General features: G+C 47.2%; 1 protein-coding gene across 7 annotated transcripts in view; it reads right to left on the bottom strand.

Moving 5' to 3' along the window:
* Positions 1 to 11852, bottom strand: part of sulf2b (sulfatase 2b) — an 87961-nt gene extending 76109 nt beyond the window's left edge. For 4 of the 7 annotated variants that reach the window (XM_061735659.1, XM_061735664.1, XM_061735666.1 and 1 more), the window contains exon 1: positions 11566 to 11852. The gene's annotated coding sequence lies outside the window, so the exon portion shown is untranslated. The remainder of the gene's footprint in view (positions 1 to 11565) is intronic. The other 3 variants (XM_061735658.1, XM_061735663.1, XM_061735667.1) reach the window with 1 other exon arrangement.
* Between the last annotated feature and the right edge of the window lie 958 nt (positions 11853 to 12810).

The raw sequence follows: 12810 nt of genomic DNA, 5'->3' as shown, positions 1-12810 counted from the left end.
TTTGCGGGTGCTGTCAAGTTTGCACACGTTTTTACGCACGCAAACCTTTAGTAAATCGGGCCCTTAGTGCGGTCAGCTGATTGTTCAAACACTGAAACAGGACACCAATTATTACATTTGTTGGAGTTGGTAGAAAACGCGAAAGTCTTTTATTTTCTCGTCGAACAAATGGACTGATTTCTGGGATGTTGGTTCAATTTACGCGTAAAATCACAGAAGTCCTGTCCGAGCACGTCGAATACGGTTGCAGTTTCTGCTGGGTCCCTGCTCGCCACACAAGGACGTGGATGTCTAGCAAGTCTAAGCAAGTCTAAGGAGGTCAAAATTTAAACACCTAAAAGTTTAAACCCAGGTCTGGTCCCGCCCACAACAACATGATTGATGTCTCTTCAGGGTCCGTCAGTGAGGACGGTTGCAGGACATCAACGGGACAAGTTCTGTCTTCAGGTGAGTCACTGCTGCTGAGTGTGAAGCAGATGAAGGTAGAGGGATTATTCTGGGATGGGGCAGTTCTCTGTGACCGTGGAAACCATCTTCTCAGGCACATGCAGGTCCGTCCACTGGGACACAAAAGTCCTCTGTGACCTTCATCTGGATCTGACTTTACTTGCTGCTGCCGCCCGTCTTCACCCCGTTCTGTCAGTCTGAATCAGTCTGCTCTATTTCTGCTCTGCATGTCGCGGATAATGGAGGCCTGCGGACACACATGCACGCGCTCTCACACACAAACACACACACACGGACACACACACACACCCCCCCGACCTGATCAGTAAGTCTCCCGGAGACGCTGCTTGAGAGTTTAATTCGCCTCTCGCCATCCGGTGGGGCTTCATGAGATCATGAGTGACTGCTACAGTTCTGCCTCAACACACCACAACAGACAAACTCAGTGATGTCACACAGAGATGCCAGCTGGAGGCAGAGCCAGACTTTTTAGACGTTTTTATCCTGGCCACCACAAAAACACGTTGGATGACAAATGTCAGAGACGACCTTGGATGGGTAAAGAGCGCTAGTCTGATGCCATCCTGGAAATGAAGAAAACAGCAGATCCTCGACTGGCCACAGGGGGCAGGACTCTTCATCAACACCTGAAGTTGTATCTCTTCTGCCTCACCTTGTGTCAAGCCAAGATGTTCATCTAACGCTTGGAAATGTGCTCGATGAAGTGCAGAAGAAGTCTGAATCAAAGAAAGCAGCGCAGAGGGGTGAAAAAACTCGAGACCCCGGCGTACTAAACGCTACACCAGAGCACAGCTGCAGCACGTTTCCCCCTCGACGGCTGTCCGGACTGTACATCTCCACATCTGAACAGAGCTGCGCCTACACCCATTAAAATATCAGCAGCTCTCTTGGCCGCCGCTAGAGTAAATATCTTGACCATTTGCCATTTACTCCCAGTGCAACAATTTTATCAGCTTGCTGCACATCAGACAGCGTCATTAATCCACCAAGAGACTTCATCAGGTGCTCGCTGCATCAACAGTTAGCTGCAGACAGCGGTGCCTTGATTTCACTGTTGCTTCATTTTCCTGGCATCTCTGTTTCTAGTCTTGCTGTGTTCCTGAAAAAAATTTCTGAGGGTTTTTAGTCCTTTTATGCTTTAAGTCACGATGTAAGATGCCGCACCATCTGGTGACAACACATCGATCACACTGCTCATCAGGATCTGGGGGGACCAGGGTGTCGACATTTATTCTTTGGTTCCATCATCGCACGAGAGATCACATGGAGAATAAATAGGTCCAGTTGGAATCCAGCAGAATGATTATCAAAAGCCAAACACAGCTTATCAGCACAATCACATCACAGCCCCTGTCGAGGAGGAGGGGTGTTGATTTGGACCTTTGAACCGTCATTGAGTCGACCTTGAAATCCTCTTCTAGAGACAAAAGTAAGGACATGTGGGACAAAACTGGGTCATCTGACAAAGATCCCAAACACAGAAGTAAATCAGCAGCAGAATATATACACACACACACACACACACACACACACACACACACACACACACACACACACACACACACACACACACACACACACACACACACACACACACACACACACACACACACACACACACACACACACACCAGCCACTTAATTAGGTACACATGTCCAACTGCCGGTTAACGCACATTTCTAATCATCCAATCACATGGCAGCAACTCAATGCATTTAGGCATGTAGACATGGTCAAGATGATCTGCTGCAGTTCTAACCGAGCATCAGAACGGGGAAGAAAGGTGATTCAAGTGACTTTGAACGTTGCATAGTTGTTGGTGCCAGACGGGCTGGTCTGAGTATTTCAGAAATGATCCAGTGAGCGTCAGTTCAGTGGGCGCAAATGCCTTGTTGATGCCATGGCTACAATTCACACACGTTCAGCAAGATTGGACAACAGAAGATTGGAAAAAAGTTGCCTGGTCTGATGAATTTCTGCTGCGACATTCGGATGGTCGGGTCAGAATTTGGCGTCAATAACATGAAAGCTGGATCCATCCTGCCTTGTATCAACAGTTCAGGCTGGTGGTGGTGGTGTCATGGGGTGGGGGATATTGTCCTGGCACACTTTGGGCCCATTAGTACCAATTGAGCATCGTGTCAGCACCACAGCCTACCTGAGTTTTGTTGCTGACCATGTCCATCCCTTTATGACCACAGTGTACCATCTTCTGATGGCTACTTCCAGCAGGATAACGCACCGTGTCATAAACACGAATCATCTGGTTTCTTGGACATCACTATGAGTTCACTGAACTCAAATGGCCTCCACAGTCACCAGATCTCAATCCAATAGAGCACCTTTGGGATATGGTGGAACAGGAGATTCACATTATTAATGTGAACCCAACCAATCTGCAGAAACTGCATGATGCTATCATCAATATGGACCAAACTGAAATGTTTTCAGAAAGATGTGTAGAAGTGAAAGTCCAAAAACCTTGATGAACTGAACAAATGTTGGAAAGAACGGACCTGAACTCCTCATCAAAAATGAGACACTGAAGGAAACACCTACTGGAGGAAACACCTACTGGAGGAAACATCTGCTGCTGAAAGAAGTTACATCTTGTTGCCATGGCAGCTTCGATTCTCCCAACACTGATACCAACTATGATCAGATGATATTAAATGGGTCTCTTTTCACAATAAAACGGAGGAGGAACAACTCTTCCACATGACTGGATTTCTCCATGGCTTTGCTCAACAGCGGGTGGTTTGTTATTCAGTGGCCGTTTTATTTATTTATCAGTCTGTCTCATTTGGTTATGTAGAATTATTCTGAATAGAAAGGAACAAGGACACAATAGAAAATGCTTTTTCTTTGGTTTGCTTTAAATCCTCCGGCTGCCAATGAACGTTTATAAGAAAGAACAAGATACGATGAGAACGTTTTTGACAGCATTTGCATGTGTCCTACAGGACAATTACTGTTTCAGGTCTGCTGTTAGTTTGACTCCACAGCTGCTGCAGGAGCATCATGCCTGAAACCTGCTCCATGAACAATTCACATTCATTAAAAACTAAAACCTCTGCTGCCCCCCCCCACCCCTCCGCCTGCCTCCATCTTCCCCCTCGCCTCTCTCCCTGAAGGTCAGCCACTCTCAAGCTGCAGTCGCTAACGATTACCAATTTCATCAGTTCAGCCCCAGAAGAAGGGCGGGAGGAGAGGCCTCTTCATGTGATGGTGCGAGGAGGCCAAACACCCCTCAGAGCTGGTCAGAGCCTCAAAGTTCAGCTGACTGACTCTGTGTCTCACTGGAACGCCGTTAGGAGGACCACAAGGGTGCAGGAGATTTACCAAGAGATTTGTGGTACACTGATGAAAAGTCCCGATGGGAACAACCTTGGAGACTAGACTGCGGCATGCGTGCAAAAGAGTCCGGGCTACCAATGTCTCTGAACATCCTCCTGGAGGCTGGAGCGCTCACTGCATCTCCAACACCAAGCTCCTGACTCCTAAACTATGTTCACTGCTGTGTTCTCACCAGTGTGTTCTCACAGCCTCATTAAGAAAGTGGACACATCATGGGGTCGTGGAACCTTCGGGACAGAAAGACACCTGGCAATGTAGCGGAGATGAAAACCTTCAGAGTTTCACTTTTCTGGCAAATCACAAACTTTCCAACGTCCTGCAAGTTTAGAGTTTGGAGTGTGACTGTTTGAGGTTGTGGACAGGTGTCTTTTATACTGATAACCAGTTAAAACAGGTGCCATTAATACAGGTAACAAGTGGAGGACAGAGGAGCCTCTTAAAGAAGAAGTTACAGGTCTGTGAAAGCCAGAAATCTTGTTTGTAGGTGACCAAATACTTATTTTACCGAGGAATTTACCAATTAATTCAGTAAAAATCCTACAATGTGATTTCCTGGATTCTTTCCCCCATTCTGTCTCTCATAGTTGAGATATACCTGTGATGAAAATTACAGGCCTCTCTGTAAATAACAATAACCAATGTGGACACACGTATCAATACCAATGTGTGTCAGTACTGACACAAGTATCGATGCACCAGTACTGGCAGATCAAAGTGATACCGATCTCTGGAGGGGAAAAGAAAGTAATCTGTATCCAGTGTTGCAGAACCCTGGCAGCTTTGAGGATGGGTTGGGGGGGGGGGGGCGTACCTGCAGATGCTGCAGGTGGACTTCATAAAAGTCTCGTTGTTTGATGTTTGAGCTCTGACCTTCAGACACGCGGCACATCGTATCTGAGGGGTGCGCTTTTCCTCGGCCCAGAACCCAAGTGAAGGCTTTTTCTTTGATCATTTTACCTGATGCTTCCGGAGCATCTCCGGAGACTTCATCAGAATCTCCTCGACACCTCCGGGCTAATCAGGCCGAGTTCCTGCGGGTCTCTGAGGCTCAGCTTCCAGATGGAGTTTTTTTTTTTTAAACTGAGCACCACTTTCATTTTTATCATTAATGAGGACTTTTTTGAAGAGCCTTTTTCGGTGAAACTACTGTCAAACTTCACCTTAGAAGTACAAACTTTTCAAAAACACGTTAGCACCACTAGCACCTTTTACGTCAGCAACCATCACCATGGCAACTGAGAACATTGAGAAGCAGCAGTTCTGAACGCCGAGTGCTGGTGCTGCCGTCGAGTGAATCAATCTGCCGCAGTCGGCCTTTATTCATCAGTTAAAAAACAAAAAAAAAAACAAAGCTGCTGCTTTTTTTTCTTTAATCGACATACGTTCAGACGACAACACTCCATGATGTCAGCTGAGAGGCTGCGCGGTCAGCGATGCCACAGAAAAACAAACCTCACGCTGTTTCATGTTATTACATTTACGTCCAGGAAACGCTTTCACGCTTCGGCTTCTGGATTCGTGGTTTCCTGTCGGTCAACCCAGATGAGGAGGTTTGAGTCTCCTCAACCACGGAGGACCAAAACTGACATCATTAAAAATAAAAGCAGATACGTATATATGTTGTTTTTCCTTTTCCTTCTACGTCTATTCCTTGTTTTTACATTCCCTCGTTTCCTCTTTCTACTTTACCTCATGCATTTCTGTCTCGTTATGCAAATGAGGAGGGCTGCCCTTCTTGGTCCCGCTCCAAGACCGGTACGACCAAGACCGCTACATTAGATATAACACATCAAAACTGATCATATTTGTTGTTTTTGACTCGACTCCAGCTCTGAATCAAGTTTCCGCTGCTGCACAACCCCTCAGTTCATCTCCAGGTCCCTCCAGGTGCAGAAGCCGTGCACGCCGCCAGTCCGTCGTTGTAAATCCTGCATGTTGTTATGCGGCGAGCTGATGTAAACCTGCTGCCGTCTCAGTGTGGACCGGTTTTTACTTTCAGCAAGGGAGCGAATTAAATGATAATGCTGAGAGGAATCTAAATTACTACCACACACACACGCGGTGAACTGCTTCACTGACTGTGTGGAAATTGTGTGTTTATATGGAACAGAAGAGCTCCTGCTACATCGCCACACGTGGACCCACTAGCCCAACACACACACACACACACACACACACACACACACACACACACACACACACACACACACACACACACACACACACACACACACACACACACACGGTCGTCACTAAAAGCCATTTACGTCTACTCATGAAACTCAGCTCCTGAAATTGTTTCCTACTCCAATTCCTGCGGTGGATCAACGACTCCACCGCAGGAAGTCCACATGGGTGGAAGGTCAAGTCCCATCAGGAGTGTTTCTGAGATTACAGGTTAAAGGGCAGGTTCAAGGTCACATGGATCATATCAAAAATGAGAATACAGCCGTCAAAAATGAAAATACAGCCGTCAAAAATGAAAATACAGCCGTCATAATTGAGAGTACAGCCGTCATAATTGAGAATGCAGCTGTGCGTGTGACTGTAGCCGCCATGTAACAGTCCAACATGTGAATAAAATCTGGGACTTTACTTACAAACTTTTAATTAAAGAATGATAAGCCATATTTCTATTCAGCCTTTGTCTTCTGTTTTAAAAAATGCATTTCGCTTCTGGAAAAAAAAAACGCTCTATACCGTTATTTAGGGCCAAACTGCTAATGGAGGGGGCACATGATCCAAAGGGTCCGACTGGGGCTCAGTTCAACTTATCATATCACGAACCCGTCCCTTAATTCAAATTTCCAAATAAAGATTTGTTAATAATTCAGTAGTCCGTCTGTTCAATCAGTTGTAAGCAGTGTGTGCGCTATTTGGTGTTTGCACTTGGAGTGTTTTTGAGGCCACCAAAATCCCAGGACCAGCCCTGTTCCATAAAATATAAAGAGCAAAGCTACATGACAGCAGAATCGTGTATTCTGAGGTGTGTGAGGAACAAGAATCAAATTTCCTTTATTTGAATTGCAAAAGGGGCAAAAAAAACTTCCAGGAAATGTCAAACTTCCACTGGAATCCAGTCTTGGAACTGTTTGAAAATTTAACAAAAATCAAATGGTGAAAGTGTGGAAAATGCTAATACAGCGCCACACATCTGGCTAAACAACTGGATATTCTGGAAAGGTTAACATAATTTACAACTGATGCTGGAAAAAAATAAAAACAGGAGAAACTAAAAGTAAGCTTAAGATAAATAATAATAAATAATTATTAATAATAACTTTCCAAGACCACCTTCAGTTACACCGTGTCAGGGACTGATATCCGCTCCAGTCGGGCCTTCAGAAGCTCCACGTGTCAGGTTTTCCTGGAGCTGATCAGATGTCACACATTCTCAGATCAGGGTGGGCCGAGGTTGTTGCTCACAGAACCCAAGCGGGACGTTTGCTCGGCCTGGGACCATCAGCCTCAAGCATCATTGTTAAATCCTCCATCATGACTCAAAGCTGAGCTCAGGCGGTCCCCACTAAGTCAAGTGTGCACACACAGACACAAACGCACGCTCCGATGCTTCAAGGCCCGGGTTTCAGAACCAGAACCCACTTGGAGTCAGTACAGATGCTGTTTCGAAAACAGCCAAATGTTCCTTTTGCGAGAATGTGTTCAAGTGTTAAGAGTTCAAAGGTCGCCCGGCTGTGTTGCCATGGCGTCTACCTCAGACCGGAGCAGGATCAGCTGATGATGATGATGATGATGTCACTGCAGCAGGTTCCGAGCCAGAACCAAGTCCAGTACTTTCCACACATGAAAGGTATTGACTTTGTGGGTTTTTCCTGAAACAACAACTCCTCCGGTGTTAACCAGAATCAGGCCACTTCAGTCCCAACAGCAGGGACCTGGGATCAGGTTCAGAGAAAACTGGATGTTTCTCTACTGCTCAAGAGAAGAACCTGGTGCAGACTTTAGCTCAGACTGCACACAAGGTTGTCTTGAGAGTGGAGACACGTCCTGATCAGAGCTCCAGAGGAACGACAACCAAACGCCATCCCTCCGTTCAAAGACAGCCCAACCCTCCTGCTCATGTCCAGTACCAGGAAGGAAAGGTGATCTAAAGCCGGCAGCCTCTGCTAAATGGTATCAGACAAGCCGCTACAACCATCTTCATAACCCTTTTCAGATTGAGGTGCAGCCTCAGTTCTTCTCTAAGACCACTGCTGATGTCTGTCTCTCTTTGCCTTGTGTTAACACACACAGTAGCTTTTGTGGAAGTCTGGTGATCAGTTCATCAGTGCCGACGGTGCAACCTACTTTCTTAAAACCCTAAGGAACGAGGTCCTTAGGATTGACCACATGATTATTTTTTTTTGGCCTCGTTTTTGTTGAATAAATAGAGTGTAGAGTGGACAAACACGGTACGTTGTTGTGCGTTCGAAGTCGCATTTGCCAAACACTAAGATTATGGATTAAGAAAGGTGGCGCTAACTTCTGCTAACTGTGTACGTAAATAGCAGATGAATGAGTTTAGCAACCACCCAGTGCAGAAGCCTCTGGGATATTTTACACACAAACATGCATCTGTTATTAACGTTTATGTCACAGATCAGATGGTGTCATCTGACATGTTTCAATCCGTCACATGACCCAGCTGATGACGAGTTGCAAAGCATAATGTCACAGGGACCTCAGAGGCGCGGAGAGAAGGTCGGAGGACGGTGGGGATGAGAGGTGGCTGCAGGTCACAGTGTCATCACTGCACACGTGACACTGAGGCCGGCTGCCCTGCAGCTGCTCCAGTTTTCGTTTCATTGTTGAACAAAATACACGAAGAAAAGGCTCAAAGAGGAAATCCCTGGTCCTGAAGCCTCCACATGTACCCAACAAGAGAGGACACCCACAGGGACAGACCAAGACCCCTAAATGAAGAGTTACAGGAGACGTGGGGAGACAGATCTGGACAATGGACAGGATGTTGTGGGACACAATGAGGGTGAGTTCTGGTCAGTTTCATACGGGGGACCGATAGCGTCCCCCTCAGAGTCGTCATGGGTGTGAAATGAAACCGTTTTAAACCAGACTATAAACATGTTTATTTCTGCTCTAAAGTTGGACACTTTAACGTGGAGGTGGATGGAGACGGACTCGCTGTTGCTCCCTCTAGCGGCCAGTCGACGAACTGCAACCAAACTTGGGTAACAACAATGGGGAAGTGAGGGGGTTTGCGCCTGCTGTTGCATCGGCCACCTCCATATTGTCAGCAGAGATAGGACGGAAGGAGATGCCTCACTCGGTTGACTGTTTGTTTTTTCCAGACAACAGTCGACAATTGAATATTTTTATTACAAATAAAAAAACGAATCGTTGCACCGCAAGCCTCTAACAACATAATACACTGTTCTTATCCATTATCCTGTTATCATGTTTTTGATGACATCGTTATGTTGGAACTTACAGGGTTTGGTGACATCACAGATCCAGATCAGTTTCTCCATCTTTACCTCCAACCACAACTCCACATCCTGCTTGATGTGCTGTACTGTGGAAGCAGCTACCACAAAGCTGGGCAACAGATCTCAAATAAGGTCCGCCCCACATGAGGGGTGGACCTAAACCAGACCCTTAACCAGCTGCTATGAAACAGGATTGAGACTGTACTGTCCTTCTTTAATCCTTTATGAGAACAGTTAAAAGGAAATACATTAATGTGTTATGTGCATGTGTGTTTTTTTTGTTGATGAAAGTCGCTGCCAAACAACCAGGTGAATGTTTCAAATCCCACTCAACACTTCTGTGACTAAGTCAAAAGTCTGCAGTTTCTGCTGACCGGTACCACACGGTACCAGCCTGTCAGTCCATACATCACACACCCAAAACATTGGGCTGCAGCATGAACACAACACTTAAATCAGCACCATCCTACTGAGCATGCGCAGAGTCATGAGGGGAGCAAAGACTGGGAGGCTAAAACTGGACCCGTGAGAGGGCACAGCATCCACCCGCCACTACCTGCACTCAAATTCAAGTTCACAATTTCAGTTGCAGGTCTAACTTTAAAAAACAGCTTGAAGGAAAGTGTTTTCTACAAGTAGCAAATTAACAATGTATCCAGAGTTGAACTGACTGGAAACCACACACTACGGAGGCAACATTAACCCAGCGGAGGCAGCACTTCCTGCACAAAGCTAACAGTTTCACCCGCGAAAATCGCTTTTGTCAACTCCACACAAAGAGAACACTGCGGTCTCCATGCCCTCACGTACCGGTTGAAGTTCTGTGCTGAGGTCTATGAATCACGAGGTGAGGGTCGCTGCTAAGATGGGTCGCTGCTAAGGTGGATGTTGCTAAGGTGGATGTTGCTAAGGTAGGACGCAGTTAAGGTGGGTCGTTGCTAAGGTGGACGCTGCTAAGGTGGACACGGCACGATCGGTGCTCAACACCCAGAACTGAGCGGGTCGGTCCTGATCGGACGTAACAATTCGTTCACTCCGTCGTGTTGGTCGGAGGTGGTTTGTCCCTCAAAGAGGGACATGGACGGAGACTTTCTCTGGAACTTCATAGAAAAGCTTTCTGGGACACGTCAGACTTCGTCCTCCTCAGTCTTCACACATTTCATGTTCTTATGCTTCTTCTCTTCCACTTGTTTTATGTTGTCAGGAAAAATGGAACAAAATATTATTAGAAAGAGAGAACTGGGTGGAGCATCCTCCCTCCCTTCCTTCCTCCCCTCCCTCCATTCATCTCTTTGTTTCCTCCCTCCACTCACCCCTTGTGTCCTTATTTCCTCCCTCCCTCCACTCACCCCTTCTCTCCTTGCTTTCTCCCTCCTCTCACCCCATCACTCCTCCCTCCCTCCTCTCACCCCATCACTCCTCCATCCCTCCTCTCACCCCTTCTCTCCTCCCTCCCTCCTCTCACCCCTTCTCTCCTTGCTTTCTCCCTCCTCTCACCCCATCACTCCTCCCTCCACACACCCCTTCTCTCCTTGTTTCCTCCCTCCCTCCTCTCACTCCTTGTGTCCTTGTTTCCTTCTTGCACTCACCCCCTTCTCTCCTAGTTCCCCCCTCCCTCCATTCACCTCTTCTCTCCTTGTTTCCTCCCTCCTCTCCCCCATCACTTCTCTCACCCCATCATTCATCCCTCCACTCACCCCTTCTCTCCTTGTTTCCTCCCTCCTCACCCCCCTTCTCTCCTTGCTTCCTCCCTCCTCTCCCCCTTCTCTCCTCATTTCCTCCTCTTACCCCTTTTCTCCTCCCTCCCTCCCTCCCTCCTCTCACCCCATCACTCCTCCCTCCCTCCTCTCACCCTTCTATCCTCCCTCCCTCCTCTCACCCCATCACTCCTCCCTCCCTCCTCTCACCCTTCTCTCCTCCCTCCCTCCTCTCACCCCATCACTCCTCCCTCCCTCCTCTCACCCCATCACTCCTCCCTCCCTCCTCTCACCCTTCTCTCCTCCCTCCCTCCTCTCACCCCATCACTCCTCCCTCCCTCCTCTCACCCTTCTCTCCTCCCTCCCTCCCTCACATCGGTGTGTCGCAGCTCAATCACACTCCCACGTGCTCGGAAATCAGGAAGCAGCACACACACACACACACACACACACACACACACACACACACACATAAGAACACAGGTGAATCCCAAACAACCGAAATGCGACAAGTGGAAGTTGGGCGTGACGTCACGGCCGGAGCGCACTAACGCACTAACGAGCTCCGCGCAGAGAAGTAGAGCAGAAAACCAACCTCCCGCTGCTGTCTGTCGGCAGGTGTTCTCCTCCCTGCTCTCCTCCCCGACCCCTGGAGGAGAACCGGGCTCCTCCGGACAACTGTTGCTCCTCCTGACAAATCCAGCAAACTTCTGCTCACACTGACATGTTTGTCTTCTGTCTGGAGGGGGAAAAAAGTGCAGACGAAGGAGAGGAAGAAGTCCTGATCTCTTCCACAGCTCTGACTTTCCGACTCCCCTCCCTCCCTTCCTCCCTCCCTCCCTGCGTTTCCTCTCAGTCTCGGCCTGACTGCGTCCCAGGGCTCCTCGGTGCAGCCGCCGCCGCCGCTGAGGCCATCTGTTGCAACACGTCCAACCCGCCAGCCTCTCCACTTTCACTCTCCCTCCTCCTCCTCCTCCTCTCTCGGCCACGGAGAGAGAGAGGGGAGGCTGATTTGTGGTTCTGCGTTACACCGACGCAGAGCTTACGGCGTAAGGTACGCGGCGACGGGCACCGTACGCCGTGGATTCAACGCAGAAGCATAAATGAGGCTGGAGAAGGTGGGACTTTGCCCTCTGCCCGAGCCAATAGGGAGCTGCGGAGTTCCTCCCCCTCCAGGCAGCGGAGGGGACAACGGGACATAATACACAGGACAGGAAAGCTAAGCAAATTGATCTTAATGTTTAAAATAGATGGGAGAATTAACTTCTTTGTAATATTTCTTCTGTTGATTGGGAACAAATGTGTAGAAACATATACGAAACAACTCATTCAAATTATTGGAAGGAGTTTGCATGGAAGATTTTGATTAGATATTCATGACACCCCAAATTCAAAGTAAGTACAAATGTGATCTAACTTCAAATTGTTGGAGAAAATGCGGGGAGCAGATAGCACACCACAGTCATGTATTTTTGGTCATAAGTGAATTTTGGCGAAACTCTGTCAGAGAATTGGAGAATATTGTTGTTGTTTCTTTTGATAAAAGTCCACTGGTGTTATTACTTGGGGAAAAAAAACAGAAAAAAATTAAGAGGAAAGATACTCACTTGTTTTTAGTTTTAAGAGTAGCATTAATTAAAAAAAATTACAAGAAATTGGTTAAAGGATGATAATTTAATTAATTCTAAATGGAAGGATCTTCTAAATTACATATATGGAATGGAAAAAATAACAATGACACTTAGAAATCAAGTTTATATTTTTGAAGAAAGATGGGAAAAATGGGTGAGGTACACAACAAATAATAGCCCTAATGACCCATAACACGATTTTTGTGTAT

This window comes from Cololabis saira, chromosome 12, assembly GCF_033807715.1.
Source record: "Cololabis saira isolate AMF1-May2022 chromosome 12, fColSai1.1, whole genome shotgun sequence".
Lineage (NCBI taxonomy): Eukaryota > Metazoa > Chordata > Actinopteri > Beloniformes > Belonidae > Cololabis > Cololabis saira.
This window is presented reverse-complemented; position numbering and strand designations above follow the sequence as displayed.